Source organism: Anser brachyrhynchus (assembly GCF_964034855.1).
Source record: "Anser brachyrhynchus genome assembly, chromosome: 4".
NCBI lineage: Eukaryota > Metazoa > Chordata > Aves > Anseriformes > Anatidae > Anser > Anser brachyrhynchus.
In genome coordinates this window covers 50,855,482-50,871,129 of record NC_137698.1, presented here as the reverse complement: position 1 = coordinate 50,871,129, position 15,648 = coordinate 50,855,482, and positions in this window count along the sequence as shown.

Here is a 15,648-nt window from a genome sequence, read left to right as displayed (position 1 = left end):
TTAAAAAAAAAAAAAATTAAAAAAATATATATGTAAAAACATAAAAGTAAATATATAATATAAAAATATACAATATAAAAATTATATATAATATATACCATACATATATTGTATATAATATATATAACAAAAATATAATAATAATATATATATATATGTAAAGAATGGTAATATATAAACAACAAACAGGAAAGATGTACCAGCTCCATGCTAGCATCTCCAGGTCTTGAATCCGTGACTCCTCAGCCCTTTGTAAATGAAGGTCTGCTCCTGTGTCTGCTTCCAGGATATTACCAAAGACTTATCAAATATGTCCTCATGTGCTGTTCCATCCTTATACATCTTCTGGTACAAGTTTGGAAAGATTCCTGCTGGTGGAGGATTTTGGCTGAGTCTGTCTTGATTACACAGTGTGCAATAATACTCCTCACTGGCTGAACATATTAGTCCTGGTAGCTCTCTAGGGGGCAAAATGATTATGGTACTCAGGTAAAAACTGAAGTACTGCTGTACAAGGCATGGTTTAACAACAAGGCAAACCATGCTGGGTTGTTTCACTTCCATCTGGTGAACTTTCGAGTTGTGCTTGCTTCACAGTATGATGCATATCTGAGTCTATGAGAGTGAGCAATGCACTGTGCACAAATGACAGTGAAAAAGGTGTGATTCCAGCAGCTGGGGCTGCACCATCCGTCTCAAAGCCATGGCAGAGCAGCCTGACCCAGCACACTGCCCTGGCAGCCCAGCACGTCACCAGCCTGGCTCTGCTGCCACCACAGAAGTGCCATGGGGGTTCACAGAAGATTTTGGGGCTCCTTCTCCAGAACTTCATTCTCTGCGAAAAGCACAACCATTCTGATAATTTAGTGGTATTTTGTGCATGGCTACTTGCTTTGACAGGAAAAAATATTCCTTCCTCTCATCTTTTTTCAATTTAGTAGTATCTCCTTGAGAAGTGTTGCTAAACAATACTACAGTTTGCCTCGATGAGCTTTAATAATTAGCAGTAATTTGACTAAAACTGAAGCTCAAGGACTATGCTCAAAAAGAGATCCAGACACTGCCTTAATTCTCAAGCATTCGCGTTCATAAAACACAACTGCAGGAAAACTATGATTAGCTCCTATTTATCTCCTCCATTTTCACAGAGGCCAGGTTTGTGCTCTGGCTTATGTGCAGTCGTTAGCATGCAGCAACGTAAATATCCAGATTGCCTTATCAAGTTGAGCTGTTCGCCTGCTTTTTGTCTCCTGCAGGTTCAAACGGCCGTGTGTACACAGCCACAGGTGTACATGCAGGGTCTGTTTGGAATTTGACACTTCCTCTTCCATCCATTCCTAGGGAGGCGGCAATGAGCGTTTAGTATCTCTGAAATCCATTTCCTCTAGCTGCTCCTTGTCATTTCCCAGCAGGATTTGCCTGTGTATGTGAATGCACAGCTGGGAAAGGGGGTTACTTGTCCTTTTTAAATTTTTTTCCCCTACAGCCACCCTATGTCTATGCATGGAAGCTGTCAGCAAAGCTGTGGGTGTCTTAAAAAATGAGAAGCAGTAGAGGAGTGGGACCCCAAACTCTTCCAGGACACAAGTCACCTTCCTGGCTTAAAAGTGGTACTTCCAGGAATTTGAGATGTGTGATTGGTTTCACTACTTGCTTCTTGGAGGGGGAAAAAAAAAGAGAGAGAGAGAGAGAGAGATAAGAGAGAGAGAGGAATAGAGAACAGAGAATGAAAAAATGTATGTTTTAGGCTAAATAGAAGAGGCAGGAAAAGAGCAGAGACAAATCCCTAGGTAGGGAAGATGCTGGAGATGAACCAAAGTTAAACCTGGCCCAAAGTCTGCAGCAAAAGAGCAGCTGCAGGTGTGAAAATGGCAAAGCTGGTGTCTAAACAGCAGCTGCAAAACCAAGGGCAGATACTAATAGACTTCCTTCAATTTGTGCTACACCATAGCTGTCATTTAACAATGATGCTAAATGGCACTGAAAGCTAAATTTAAAACACTTTCCTGGACTGATTTTGCAGAAACTGCCACCCCAGCTGTGAAAAAGCTGGAACTCTTCATCTTCCAGCAGAAGGGGGACTTGCCCAGTCTAGGAAGACCACACCTTACCGTGGGAGATTTGCATGCTGAAGGGATGCTGTCAAAACGATACCTGCTTCTTTCCTAAAACGAGTTAAAAGTAGCTTGAGGATTACACCTGTCTTTGCCAATTTCTGTCATTAAACAATTTCCTGTCTCCACTTTTGTGCTGTATTTCCTGCCAGTGTCTAAAGGATGCGCGCTGACAGCATAAGGAAGAGGCTGTGGTGAGACACGGGCACTGCCTGTGGGGCTGTGTTCAGCAGCAGGACAGGGCAGAACTGGGGTTTCCTCTGGCTTCATTATGTGCCAAGCCCATAGCTCTGTGGGGTTCCTCGCAGGGCATGGAGATTTCTCTGTCTCTGAGCTGCGTAAAGGATGGTGAAAAGTGACTAAGAAGCCTGAGCCTGCAGTGGAGATCCTAAGTCCTTTCTACCTGTGTTCTCACCTGGCAGCTTGGGGAGATTTCAGTAAATCAGAAGAGCTGGAAACAAGCAGAGGAGATGATTGTGTAGAAGGGCGCAATATGCAATAAAAGAAGATGAAATAGATGCTTTTGGGCCATATTAAAGTATTTCTGAGGTCTAGAGACTGCCACAATCAACAACATAACTGCAGGATTGAATCTTTCCTTCAAAAGCTCACAGGCCATAGTGGGTAAATATAGTTCAGACACAAATATGTTTTTAGATTTAGAGTGTTCTTTTAAATCTTCCCCCCCCCCCCCTCTTCTGAGAGTGCCAAGTAGTGCCAGTTTGGAAGTAATTTCTGAAATGTGGACATCTGTCTTCTGGGATTTGTACTGAAAACACCATCTTTTTTCATATGGCTCACCAAACAAGCCCTTCATTAGTAACTAGCTTCAATCTGTAATGACTTTGGGTGTGATTCATGCCGGTATCTGTTGAGTGTTGTACCATTGCCGGTGGGGTTTGCACGAACATACATCTGGGGTGCAGAAGTGGATGTGACCCTGTTTCTGATCAGACTAAGGATTCTCGTGTGATGTTTCACCTCTCACCATCAATCCTCTCAGCCATTCTAATGTCTGAGAAAGAAAAAGCTGCAGAAAAACATCTACACCATAACATTACTCTAAAAATAGCAGCTAATCTCCTGTTTGAGATGTTAATTTATAGGAGGAAAGGCTTTGGAATAAACCCCAAATCGTGTAATTATGTGATTGGCTTTTTTTCTTGAGGTATATAAGCAAATCTTCTGTCCCTAGCTGAGAAACCATGTGCTATGTGCTACCCCCAGATCTTCTAGCACTAGCTACAAGGTATTTCACGCTAGTCCACATGTAAGAAAAAGCTTTTCATCAGTCTGAAGTATGGTATAAACAACCTCAGGAAGTTTGGAATATGTTATTAAAACTGTTCTCCAGTATCCTTGTTACAGGGTGTTTTGGCATCACAGACTTTAGCATAAGCTTATTATGTGATTCACTTGTTGGCTAGCCTCTGATCTGTCCCATGATCTCTCACCAGAAAATCACATCCTTTCGTAAGTGGGGTATGAAAAGAGGGAGAGTGCGCTGCTGTTCATATAAAGATTCACCTCTCTTGCTTTTCTTCTCTTTTAACCCCCTGATTTTTCTCTATTCCCACCTTCCTTTGTCTCCCAGCTTTCTCCTCCCCATGCCTTGGGCACAACTGCACCCAAGTGCATGCAGGCTGGCGTTGGGCACCTCCCTGGATACTGCATCGGGGCTGTGCTGGCCGTCGGGAGCTGTTGCAGTCAATGGGAGAGCTGCAGTACCCACAGGGGTTGATGTGCATGAAAACTGGCAGAAAATTAAGGATACTGAAGAGAAGCCCCTTGGCTCCCCTGTTAAAGGGCAGGAGCTGAGTCTCCTGAGGACATGGCCCTCTCCAAGCCCAGCACACTGGGGATTCACGAAGAGAGGTAAAATAACATTGCCTAAACTCCTGCTGAAGCCAAGAAGTATTTAAGGGCTGAAAGCAGAAATCATGCGCCCACATAGCTGACTTTCCAGCTTCCACTCAGCGCCTCTTACCTCACCTTACCTGACATACTAAACCAGAGCAGGCCACAGACAGACCCTGTGCCTGTGGGATTTCAAAGATCAACCAAAATGTCAGTCCTGGAAAATGCTCCTAGGCCTCATAGCCGTGGTTGTGACAAGTACTATATTTATTATTGCCAAGAAGATTATATGCGATTACAGGAAAATATGAAACTATGGAAACGTGAATACGAAACATTTATAATGCTATATGAGGAAAAGCATCAGGTAGTTATTTTCTTTGATAGCACAGTTTGAAGTGATTTAGGTCAATGTGTTCTCAGCATGGCATCTGTCCCTCAACTGTTCTCAAGAGAAGTCTCCAAAAGTCTTCCAACACTTGTCAGAGTGCCCCAGCTGTAGTCACCCACCTCTTTAAAAGCCCCTACTTTTTTATCAGTAGTGCTCATCAGGCTGAACAGAGCAAAGATTGTAAATCAACCCACAGATTAAGTAAGAGGGCTGAAAGCGGCCGGCCCGTGAGCAACGCGAAGCACTGCCAGCGCTGAAGTGAAAGTCAGCTCAGACGTCCGGTGAGATTATCTGACGTGGCCAGATGTCCCAGAATCAGCATGAATTCAGACTCCATCATAGCTTCCTGAACTGCCTATCAGCCCATCAGGCTGTGGTGGTGCCGCAGAAGAAGAGGGAGAGGGGAAAAGCACACATTCAGAAGCCTCCCTGTGATTTCTAATGCACTACTAAAGTTTCATGCTCTTGTGCAGGAGTACCAGAAATAAATACATTGCTGGAGATGAGTATGGATAAATAAAGCCTCAAGGGGGACCCTGCTATTGTTTGCAGAACCTTTTTCCAAATTTTCTGTGAAGATGGAGTTGGGGTAACTTGGCAGGAGAAAGATGTCAGGACCTTATTGGCAGAGCTGCAGCGAGGGTCAAGAAGCAGGAGCAGAGAAGCCCTGGCCCTGTGATGGGAGTGGTGATGCAGCTGGGGAGGAGCACTGGTGGCTGTGGTAGTGAGGATGGAGAGGACCGGTGTGCATCCATGTGGAAGGGGGAGGCAATCTTCTCGAGGAACGTGATGGCAAGAGGAGAGACCACACAGCACGGAGATGGCTAGTCTGTACTCCTGGCAATTTGGAGCCCATCAGTGTAAACTGCCGTGGATGTTATTCACTATCTATCACCCCTCAGAAATTAAGCATGTGTTAATGATGTATTATTTATTAATAAGCATAATTCTTCATGCAAAACAGAAGTTCTCCACTCTTTCTCTGGCTCTACGTTTTACATCCACTGAAAAATGCAAGTCTGGATCTACTTATTTGCTTATCTGAATTGCTTTTGCTGATTTTGCTTCCATTGCTATAAATTTCCTAGGAAACCACCCTGTAAAGCCTCTGTAGGAATTCAAACATTTTTGGCTGATGGTACCATAAATAACAAATTTCTTCAAGGTCAGCCACATCAGAGGTGTTGTTCAAAGCTTTTAAAATAGCTAGCGTAGTGCTGAATCAGAAGTATTTTCCTTGAGTTGGTTTGTATGAAAGGCTTGAGCTACAAGCTTTACTCAGGCAAGATTCCTTTTTATTTTAACCAGGCTGCCATGGCTCACTGTGGCTCCTATTGCTTCCTGGTTTCACTTGGTGGAAATCAACTTGAGCAATATCCCAGGCTGCACTTACAGCGCAACCTTCTTCCAACAGCTCACCCAGCAGTGGTTATCATGGCAGATATGGAAGCAGGGAGGGCTCTGGAAAGCTGCCTGGCCACAGCCAGCCCCTGAATCAGGTGCAACGAGGTAAGGTCATCTCTGGAGCCTGCCCCTTCTCCTGAGATGGCAGGCTGGTTTTCAAGGGTACAGAGATGACCTTAGCATCACAAAGTGATGCACCTCTCCCCAGCAATACGTTTTGTCCCAGCCAAAGAGATCACTCCGCCGATTCCTTTTTACCCTTGCCGTTCGTATCAAGGGGTTTTGGGGCATAATCACTGCCATATGGTGCCAACGAGTTTCCACAAGTAATTAGCGCCACAACCTCTGTCTGCTGCTTGTAAAGAGCAACTCCCCAACTCCAAAAGTGGACTTCACAACTTATTAGTCTGAAATGTCATTTTGGGGAGCAGGTGGGTGAGGTAGCAGATGACAGAAGCCTGTTTGTGCTCCCAGAAGGTCCCGCAGCCGCTGGAGCTGCTGAGCCCCATGGCCAGGCAGAAGGAGCCAGAAGGAGCAGAGGATCTGGCTTGCCTCTCAGGTTGGTGTTTACAGGGCAGGCAGGGGAAAAGTGGATGTTTTACTTCAAGTGTTATGAAAATGGTTGAGAAATAATGCCTGCAGAAGTCAGTTCTCAGAGTCTATTTCTGTTCACCCGGGACAAAAAGGCAGGCGACAGAGTCAAAAAATCTGCAGATCCATTTCCTTTTACTTTATCACAGCGAGGTTTGTGAACTGAAAGAGCAGTTTGAGAAATGTGACTCAGTTTCTAAGTGGAATTATTAAGTTTGACTTTTTTTTATACTCAAAGTGATTGTTTTTTAAGATAAGCTGGGATTTTTCCCTCTATACAACAACAGTTAAACTCAATACTCATTTGCTTGGCTAAGAGACTGATAGGATTAAAATCTAAAAATACAAAAGATAGAAACCAGATTGTGTTATCTAAAATATACATCCTCTCCTGTCGTGCTGGTAACTTAAGTTCACACAGTGTAAACACAGCACTAACAAGCTCTGGTATTGTCATTTGGGTTAGTTTTTTTTTTTTTTTTTTTTTTTTTTTTTTAATATAAACTAGCTCCAAGCAGTTCACAAGGCTCTCTGCGAGATCAGGTACATAGATTTCAACACATCTTCGGTCCATAAGTATTTGATTGATATAGTACAGTACTCCTGTTCATATAAATATTTGAAGTTGGAAAAACCTTCTGTTTTTAATTCTGTTAAAAAAAGCCAGTTTAAGCTAACTTCCCATAGCAGAGCATATCACACACACTCACACACACAAAAAACTCCGTGCTTCTTGTAAGCAGACCCCTGCTGTGAATGTAGGGTTTTGTGTCTCACCACCCTTTGCCAGCAGAAAGGCAGCAGGGCCTGATCCAAAGGCAGCTGATTTTGCAGAGCCCCCGTTAAATTGGGAGGTCACTGGAGAGATGTAGCTGCAAAGCTGGCAAAGGACCTGTCACTTTCTAGGTTTCCTGTAAGCATTTCTAGGGAATTCAGCAATAGTAAGGTGACTGCCATCACACCAAAGGGCTTGGAGGCCTCACTGGCTCTGCACACCTGCATGTTCAGTTCACAGGGCGGCATTTTTGTTGTATCCACTGCCTTCTAAAAACACAATGCTACATTTTTATCTCCTTTTTATAAAGTGGGGAAAATATTCCCTCTGACTAGAGAGACCCCTCATAAACAAGTACCTGGGAGACAGAAAATGAGGACACTGCTCAGATTCTTGTCATCCTGGGCCATGGGCAAAAGCTGGAAGTACAAAAATCCAGAAGAGAATTGCCAGCAAAGTAGGAATTACAATTGAAGTTAAAAAAAGATTTCTGAGATGCCTGGCTCAACAAATTCAGAACTGAGAACCATGTGTAAGGCGCTGCAAACAAAGAAAACAGCATCTAAATGTCAGAAAAATCAAGAGGCTGATTCTGTAATCAGTGAAGGCACAAGACAAAAACAGGCTCTCATGCTCTGGAATACACTTGTCCATGGATGTTTATTTTTTCTTGTAGCCCCTGAGATGATTCTCTAGTAGGATGTTTCCTTATGCCAGCCACCTCTTTTCCAGGAGAAATTAATCTGGGGACAGGAAATCAGTGGAAGGAGTAAGAGGTTCACAAGGAAGGTGTAAGAGGTTCACAAGGAATGAGCTAGAAACTTAACACAGAGGTTGTGTGCATCCTGACACTTGGAACTGAAAATAATGTCAAACTTTATGAAAGGAGGCTGTCTGCTCTAACTCCAGCTTTGTCTTTTTATTTGTTTGGATTTTTTTATTTTTATTTTTTAAATCTTGCTTATACAGGTGGAGACACTCTGTGTGTTGGCTTACTACTCTCTGCCTATGGCTTAGTGGTTTAGGTATATATTTTAAGATTGCTTTCCTTTCCAGGAAATGGGAAGCTGTGGAATGCAAAATATAATTTTAGTAAAAATAATACTGCCTAACAAAACCTGAATGATTTAGAGTGTGTGTAAAAAAGCAGATACACCAGAGAGACTTACTTGTAAACAGTATTTGGTGAATAAACTTTTTTTTTTTTCCACACTGCATTATTTAAAGTTAGGTGGATCCATCTAGAGAGGCTGACATCCAGAGTAGGCGGTTTGTTACTCATCACTTATTTCTCAGCCATTGCTCCAAGCATACACAAAACACAAACAAATCCTGCACCAGTGTCCTCAGCATCCCTTCTGCACCCAGCAAAGCCAACTTGAAGCCATGCTGTTTCTGCAGGGCTTTACCCTACATACTACAGAATTGATGTGGACAGCATGAAGTCTAAGACAAGTGGACGGCTACTTATCCTTAGGGACAAGTTATAGGTGGTTGAAAAGCAAATCTGAAATGTCTTAGGTATTCATTATTCATTGCTGAGAAATTTTTACTCTTCAAATGGTAGGAAACTATTTATTTTAGTATTACACTTAGGAAGGCAATACAGAGCTTTCCTAAGTACCAAGAAAGCAGGTTGGCCACCTTGGTGAAGGCAGTTTGCCACGTATGGGTCTCACATCAATTTGACCCCATCATCCCACCAGGCACTAGGAGAAGCAGCGAGGCTGACCTGGCTGTCCAAAAGCTGCCCAGAGCTCAAGAGAAATGGGGAAGCATTTTGCAAGCCGTTCATTTATTTAAGCTGGAATTAAATACTCTCGGTGAATTTCCTTGCACTGAATAATTCCTTCCTCACCAGTGAGCAGTTAGTTTTGTTTGCATATGGGCTGCAGGAATGAATCCAGGCTTCACAGCATCTGTAACTGAATTTTGGCCACACAGAGTAATTAGAGAAAGTACTTTAAATGAAGTGTGCTTTAGTTTGCATGTTGCAGAGCCTTCCCCTGGCAGATACGATTACTTTCAAATGCTCTAATAGGGTGATGTTGTGCTGGCATACACGATGCACAGTAACGTCAGAGTGACTTTAAGCCAGCACACAGGGACAAGCAAACCAGCCTTTGTTGCAAAGGGCTGTGACTATCCCTAAAAGCCCTAAGGCACTGGTTTGCTTGCCAGAGAAATGAGAGAGGAAGCACTGAATTGCATGGTGCCACAGCAGAAAAGAAATTAAAAAGAAGCTGTGAATCCACTGACAAGCCAGGTAACCATATCGAGCATATCTCTGCGATGCAGCTGTCCCAATTTGGGGAAAATATTTACAGTCAATCCACATCAAAATATAAAGCACACTACTGTTTCTTTAGTAGAAAAGGAGAATAATTTTAACAGTGCAGGTATGAGAGATAACCCGTTGTTTTATTAACAATCTTTCTATGGGTGTTTTCCTTCTTTGATATGAATCCTTACAACAAATCATTAGTGGGAAAAAACGGGGCATTACTGTTGCAGGTCATTCCTCGTGCTGACCAGAGCATCAGACAAGCACAGCTACCTAAGAGAACACTTGGCATCATGATTTTGTTTCTCCTGGACATTTTCTTTATGCTTTGAAAGAGGAGAAATAAAACATTTGCCTGCTGTTGTCTCATGGATGCCTCATGCCTATTCATTCCGTTTTGTTGTTTGTTGTATTCCAAAGTAAATGTGTTCTACCTGACAACGCTTGTTTTTCATCATGCACTGGAAAAAAAAGATTACCGATGGCTGGTACCTTGTCTTTCATTGAAAAGGAGCCCAAACCTTCAAAGTCTTACACCTGTGAGTAATGCTCAAACAAATGGGATGTTGCACAGAAATTATTGATGTGAGCAACAATTGCAAAGCTAGTTTGCCCTTATGAAAATATTCCTGGGTCTGAACAGGAAATTGCAAAAATGAAAGTTGAAAGAAGAAAAAAATAGGAAAGAGTAAAACCTGAATGTCAGACCTTTCATTCATTGTTGGAACAGTTTGTTCTGGATGCCATCTCCAAGCAATTGGAAGAGAAGAATGTTATGAGGAGTAGTCAGCATGGATTCACCAAGGGGAAGTCGTGCTCGACCAACCTCGTTGCCTTCTATGATGGCATCACCAGCTGAGTAGATGGGGGGAGAGCAGTGGATGTCATCTACCTTGACTTTAGCAAGGCTTTCGATACTGTCTCCCATGACATCCTGATAGCAAAGCTGAGAAAGTGTGGGATAGAGCAGTGGACAGTAAGGTGGGTTGAGAACTGGCTGACTGGCCGAGCTCAGAGGGTGGTGATCGGCAGCGCAGAGTCCGGCTGGAGACCTGTGACTAGCGGTGTTCCCCAGGGGTCAGTGCTGGGTCCGGTCTTGTTCAACATCTTCATCGACGATGAGGGTATAGTGTCTGTCCTCAGCAAGTACGCCGATGACACAAAGCTGGGAGGAGTGGCTGACACGCCAGAAGGCTGTGCTGCCATTCAGCGAGACCTGGACAGGCTGGAAAGATGGGCAGGAAGTAACCAAATGAGGTTTAATAAGAGCAAGTGTAGAGTCCTGCACCTGGGAAGGAACAACCCAACGTATCAGTACAGGCTGGGGGACGACCTGCTGGAGAGGAGCTCTGAGGAGAGGGACCTGGGGGTCCTGGTGGACGACAGGTTGACCACGAGCCAGCAGTGTGCCCTGGTGGCCAAGAGGGCCAATGGGATCCTGGCGTGCATTAAAAGGAGCGTGGCCAGCAGGTCAAGGGAGGCGATCCTCCCCCTCTACTCTGCCCTGGTCAGGCCTCACCTGGAGTACTGTGTCCAGTTCTGGGCTTCCCAGTACAAAAAAAGACAGGGATCTCCTGGAAAGAGTCCAGCAGAGGACCACAAAGATGATGCGGGCCTGGAGCATCTTCCCTATGAAGAAAGGCTGAGAGACCTGGGTCTGTTCAGCCTGGAGAAAAGAAGACTGAGAGGGGATCTCATCAATGTGTATAAATACCTGAGGTGTGGGAGACAAAGGGATTTGGCCAACCTCTTTTCAGTGGTTTGTGGGGACAGGACGAGGGGTAATGGCCATAAGATGGAGCACAGGAAGTTCCGCACTAACATGAGAAAGAACTTCACAGTAAGGGTGACGGAGCACTGGAACAGGCTGCCCGTGGAGGTTGTGGAGTCTCCTTTTCTGGAGGTATTCAAGGCCCGTCTGGATGCCTACCTGGGCAGCCTGCTCTAAGGAACCTGCTTTGGCAGGGGGGTTGGACCTGATGATCTTTCGATGTCCCTTCCAACCCCTTCAATTCTGTGATTCTGGGAATCTACCCCCTGCATAGAGTTTGCAGGTAAATGAATTGTAGGCATTAAAGTTATGTCCACAACTAATTGTTGATGAGTTAATTCCATTTAGCCACATTAGTGCTGGATGTGTGTGTATCACCTGATGATTGATGTTTACTTCATATCAATTGGTCATAAACATCTGCTGTGAGAATCACATTTCAGTGTTTAAAATGCCAAAAGCAAAAGAGATGTTGATATAAGGGTGGTCCAAAAGCATGCCATAAATATTTCACAGCAACAAGTGAAAAAATGCTACATCAGTGCCAGTTTGTTGCTTGCAGCAGACTTGGGTCATCACCAACAAGAAGAGGACACTAGACGGAAGCATGCAAACATAAGCTGGAGTTTCAAAGTGATATCTGCCATCAGATACATCACATAAAATGTGTTACTTACACAGCGATAGAGTAAAAACTCACACCAAGATCACTAAGGGAAGGACAGGATCCCAAAACTGCTGTCACAGCTACTAAAAGTAACGTGAATGTTGCAAGAGGGAGCTCTGGAAAGCATCACCGGTTTGTGCTTTTCACTGCCAGCCAGGAGGAATGCGCTGGGTGGTACAGAGCTGGGTCTGGTCTTGCTAAGTGATTACCAGGTAAGCTTCTGCTCACCTGCTGAGCTAGCCATATTTTCATAAGGATGCCTGGGGGATACCAATTTGAATAATTAAATTTTTCATTTTACTTGCAACCAAGATCTAGCTTTAACTTTTTTTTTTTTTTTTTTTTTTAAATAGAGACTACAAGGGCAGATACAGGCTTTCCAGTAGCTTTTATTTAGCATTACAAAGCTGTTCAGATTTGCTTTCCACCCATTTTCAATGTCCTTCTAGTTATTAAACGCAAGGCCTTTGTTTAAGTCAAAGCAAGAAAACAAAAAAAATGGATTTAGCATCTACTAATCCTTTTGAATAGAAATGAAAGAGGATCTCACAGGCTTTTTTTTTTTTTTTTTCTCCTTTAAAATCTGAATACAGAAATGTCAATATATTTTTATCTTGGCCTTGCTGCTTTGACTGAGAGATGCTTGTAGGGAGCTTGGAAGATGCAGGAGAGTTGGACAAGACTGGGGCAACAGATGTTTCCCCCTGTCCAAGACTTCCCAAGCCCTCTCCAGCAGACTGGAGCAGTGGTGGGTCAAGGTGACTCATTCTGTATCTCATGGGTGGGTCGAGATGATTCAGTCTAGGTCTTGTGGGCTGGTCAGAGAATGGTCATGGATGACCCTGGGGCCATTGCTGCTTGAAGGCCACAGTAAAAACCAAGAAAATCACCACAAGCCCACTTTGACCTCAGGTATCAGGCCCAGATACCACTCCAGAGGTTCAGCATTGACACCACACTGGTGGAAATGAAGCTCTTTCCAGAATAAGCCCTGTTCTCCCAAAATGTGTCTGCTACCACAGTGAGATACTGATAACATTTTCCTTGGGTTCAGAGCTGAAACCTGTGTTAAGAGGTATTTGGGTTGCACAGTTTTGGGTCTCCAGGACACAGAGAATCAGGAATGGTCTTTTAGCTAGAAAAGGCCTAAAATGGAAATTTTATTCAGTAGAAAGCAATCTCCCAGAAAAACTAGTTTTGACACGCTAACTTCTAGTGTCTTTTTTCCACCACAAAATATATTATTTTGATATGCACACCAATTTTGTACTTGCAATTGGTGTTTCTTATTCTTATTCTTCAGGGGACATATTTGTTTGCTTCATTTGTGTCATTCAATTTCAACAATGTAAAACCAAGATTATAGTGTGAGGGTATGGGATTTTTCCTCGCCCGTGTTCAGTTCTACTTCCCGGTAGAGAAGTCTCTATACCTAATATGTATGTATGAAAAGTGCCGCTATGGAAGATTCAATTTGTTGAAAAGCATAGCCATTGATTTGTGACTCTTTTCTTCTGCCGTACTCTCACCCATTGTACTAATGCAAATAAAATCACTTTCTTTGTGAAACAATAGCTTTTATACACGTGTATGGCATTTTTATTACAGCTCAATTTCATAGAAATTATAGATTTACTTTAGAAATTTATCTTCCAAGCATTTTTTTTTTCTTGAGTAATGAAGAGTTTAACTCCGTAAAAATATTTTTTCAGACAAATTTTTGCTAACCCTGAATAGTCGTGGCTGCTTAAGTGTTAGACGATATGAAATTTTAGTTCATGGGAACACTTTTACCAACCCTGGTAGTATTTGGTCTGGGTCACTGCAAAACTCTTAGAGAAGACATCAGCGTGTGTATATGCTAGGGAAATGCTTTAAGGAGACTTGTTCCTGTATGTTGGTGTAAGTCCCAAACTTCTAAACCTTTGTTTTCAAAAAATATCCTTCTTGCTATTTAATGACTGTCAGTCTTCCAATCCCTTTCTTTTACGCTGACTCCAAAGTTTCCATGACACCCGATTACAGTACTAGAAGAAGTATGCCTTACAGATTCAATTAAAGCATGAGGAGAGAAAGGTGAATAAGATGGAAACTTGGAGCCGCAGAGAGAAAAGCTTTTGTGTTTAAAGAGAATCCTGAATAATATATTTAACAAAGGAGGATTTTTACCTTAAATACTGTGAAAAAATGGAACAGCAGTTGTCTGAAAATAAAATGAGGCCACTGTATATTCTGCTACGTGTGTCATTTTTATAGAGTGTATCTTTTTCAGACTCCAGTTAGAGCTGAGATGATAATTTGCATGTCAAGCAAACTGTCTTAATTTCCTTGTTCTTGCTTTGCTTCTAAGATGTCTCTGCCTGGTATGTGTTCTAACAAACATGTTTGTCAATGAGGAAATCACAGCAAATGCTCGAGTTAATGACAGTGTTAGCTGTTAGTTTGGCATTCTGCTCTGACTTCATTGGCAGATTTGTCTATAATGATAGCCAGGAACAGGCATACTAAGAAGCTTGCTTAAGAGGAGGACACATAGACAGGCTCAGGGGATCCATATGATACTTCATAGTCCAATATTCCGGCTCACAGTCAAACTGACTTTAAATTTAAAGCGTTTTAATATTAGAACTTCTGCTGGGGGCTTTGTACCTGCATGAACTCTTGGTCTGAAAAACACACAAAATCCAGTCACATAGTTCTAATTTAAATTAACTTGTGGCATTAGTCATAATTCTGTGGAACCCTAAATGCATTGCAATTATAATAAACCCATTGGGCTTTTCCAGCCCATTAAAAATACAAATGAGAAAAAAAGAAGTTCCTCCCATCTCCCTTCCCCAGAGGGCAAAGAACTTTTGAACTGGAAGGCAAATGGACATTTCAGGAGCTCCAGGTGATAATGTTAATGACTTTATTGCTTCTGCTCAAAAGCATCCTATCATAGCAAGTGTAAAAATGTGAATGCAGACTGATTTACAACCAAGTACAACACATCAATAAGTAAATATCTTAGTAATTAAAACTGTTCTTGACAGGTACAGCGGAATTCCATAAAAGAGGAAAACCTGAAGGGGCAAAAAGGAGAAGAAAGAAAAAAAAAAAAAAAGGAAAAAAATCAAAGACAGAGGGAAAGATTTATAAGGGAAATAAGAGCTGTGGGTTCAGTCAGTGACTGTAAGCTAGGTAATATCTTTTCATTTCAGGGTTCACTGGAGTTAATAATTTTGTATGCTCTGCTCATTCCTGGATCTTCATGGTCAAGTAGCAAATATCTAAACAAGGTCCTTTGATGTGAAGCAACATTAACATGCATTCTGTGCACAAATATTAATACCACTTCTTGCTTATGGCTCCAAAGTCTCAGTCACATTTTTGTGCTGGATGCTGTGTAAGAGCATTTGTCCACAAAGGGGCCAGAATATACTGGATGAATTGCCACAATCTTTAAGCACAAAGCTTCTAGATGCATCAGAAGATGCCCCTCACAGATGGGCTTTCAGATTAATTAAAAAAGATGAAGGGGGTCTTTGTGGATTTTTTGCTTCAACATTGCTCAGATTTTGGAAAGTGGCAAGGGTGTAGGGTTGAGTATACCTCTGTTTCCATGCACTTTCAGGAAAACATGATAAAAAACTTTTCTGGCTTATGGGAAGCATGATTATTGTACCAACAATGGTGGGATTTTGCAAATGATGCAGGTGATTTGTACTGCTTAATCCCATGCCCAGTAAAACTCTTTACCAAACAGCACTGAAGTCAGCAAGCCCCATCTTGGCTACACAGAGCCCAAGTGA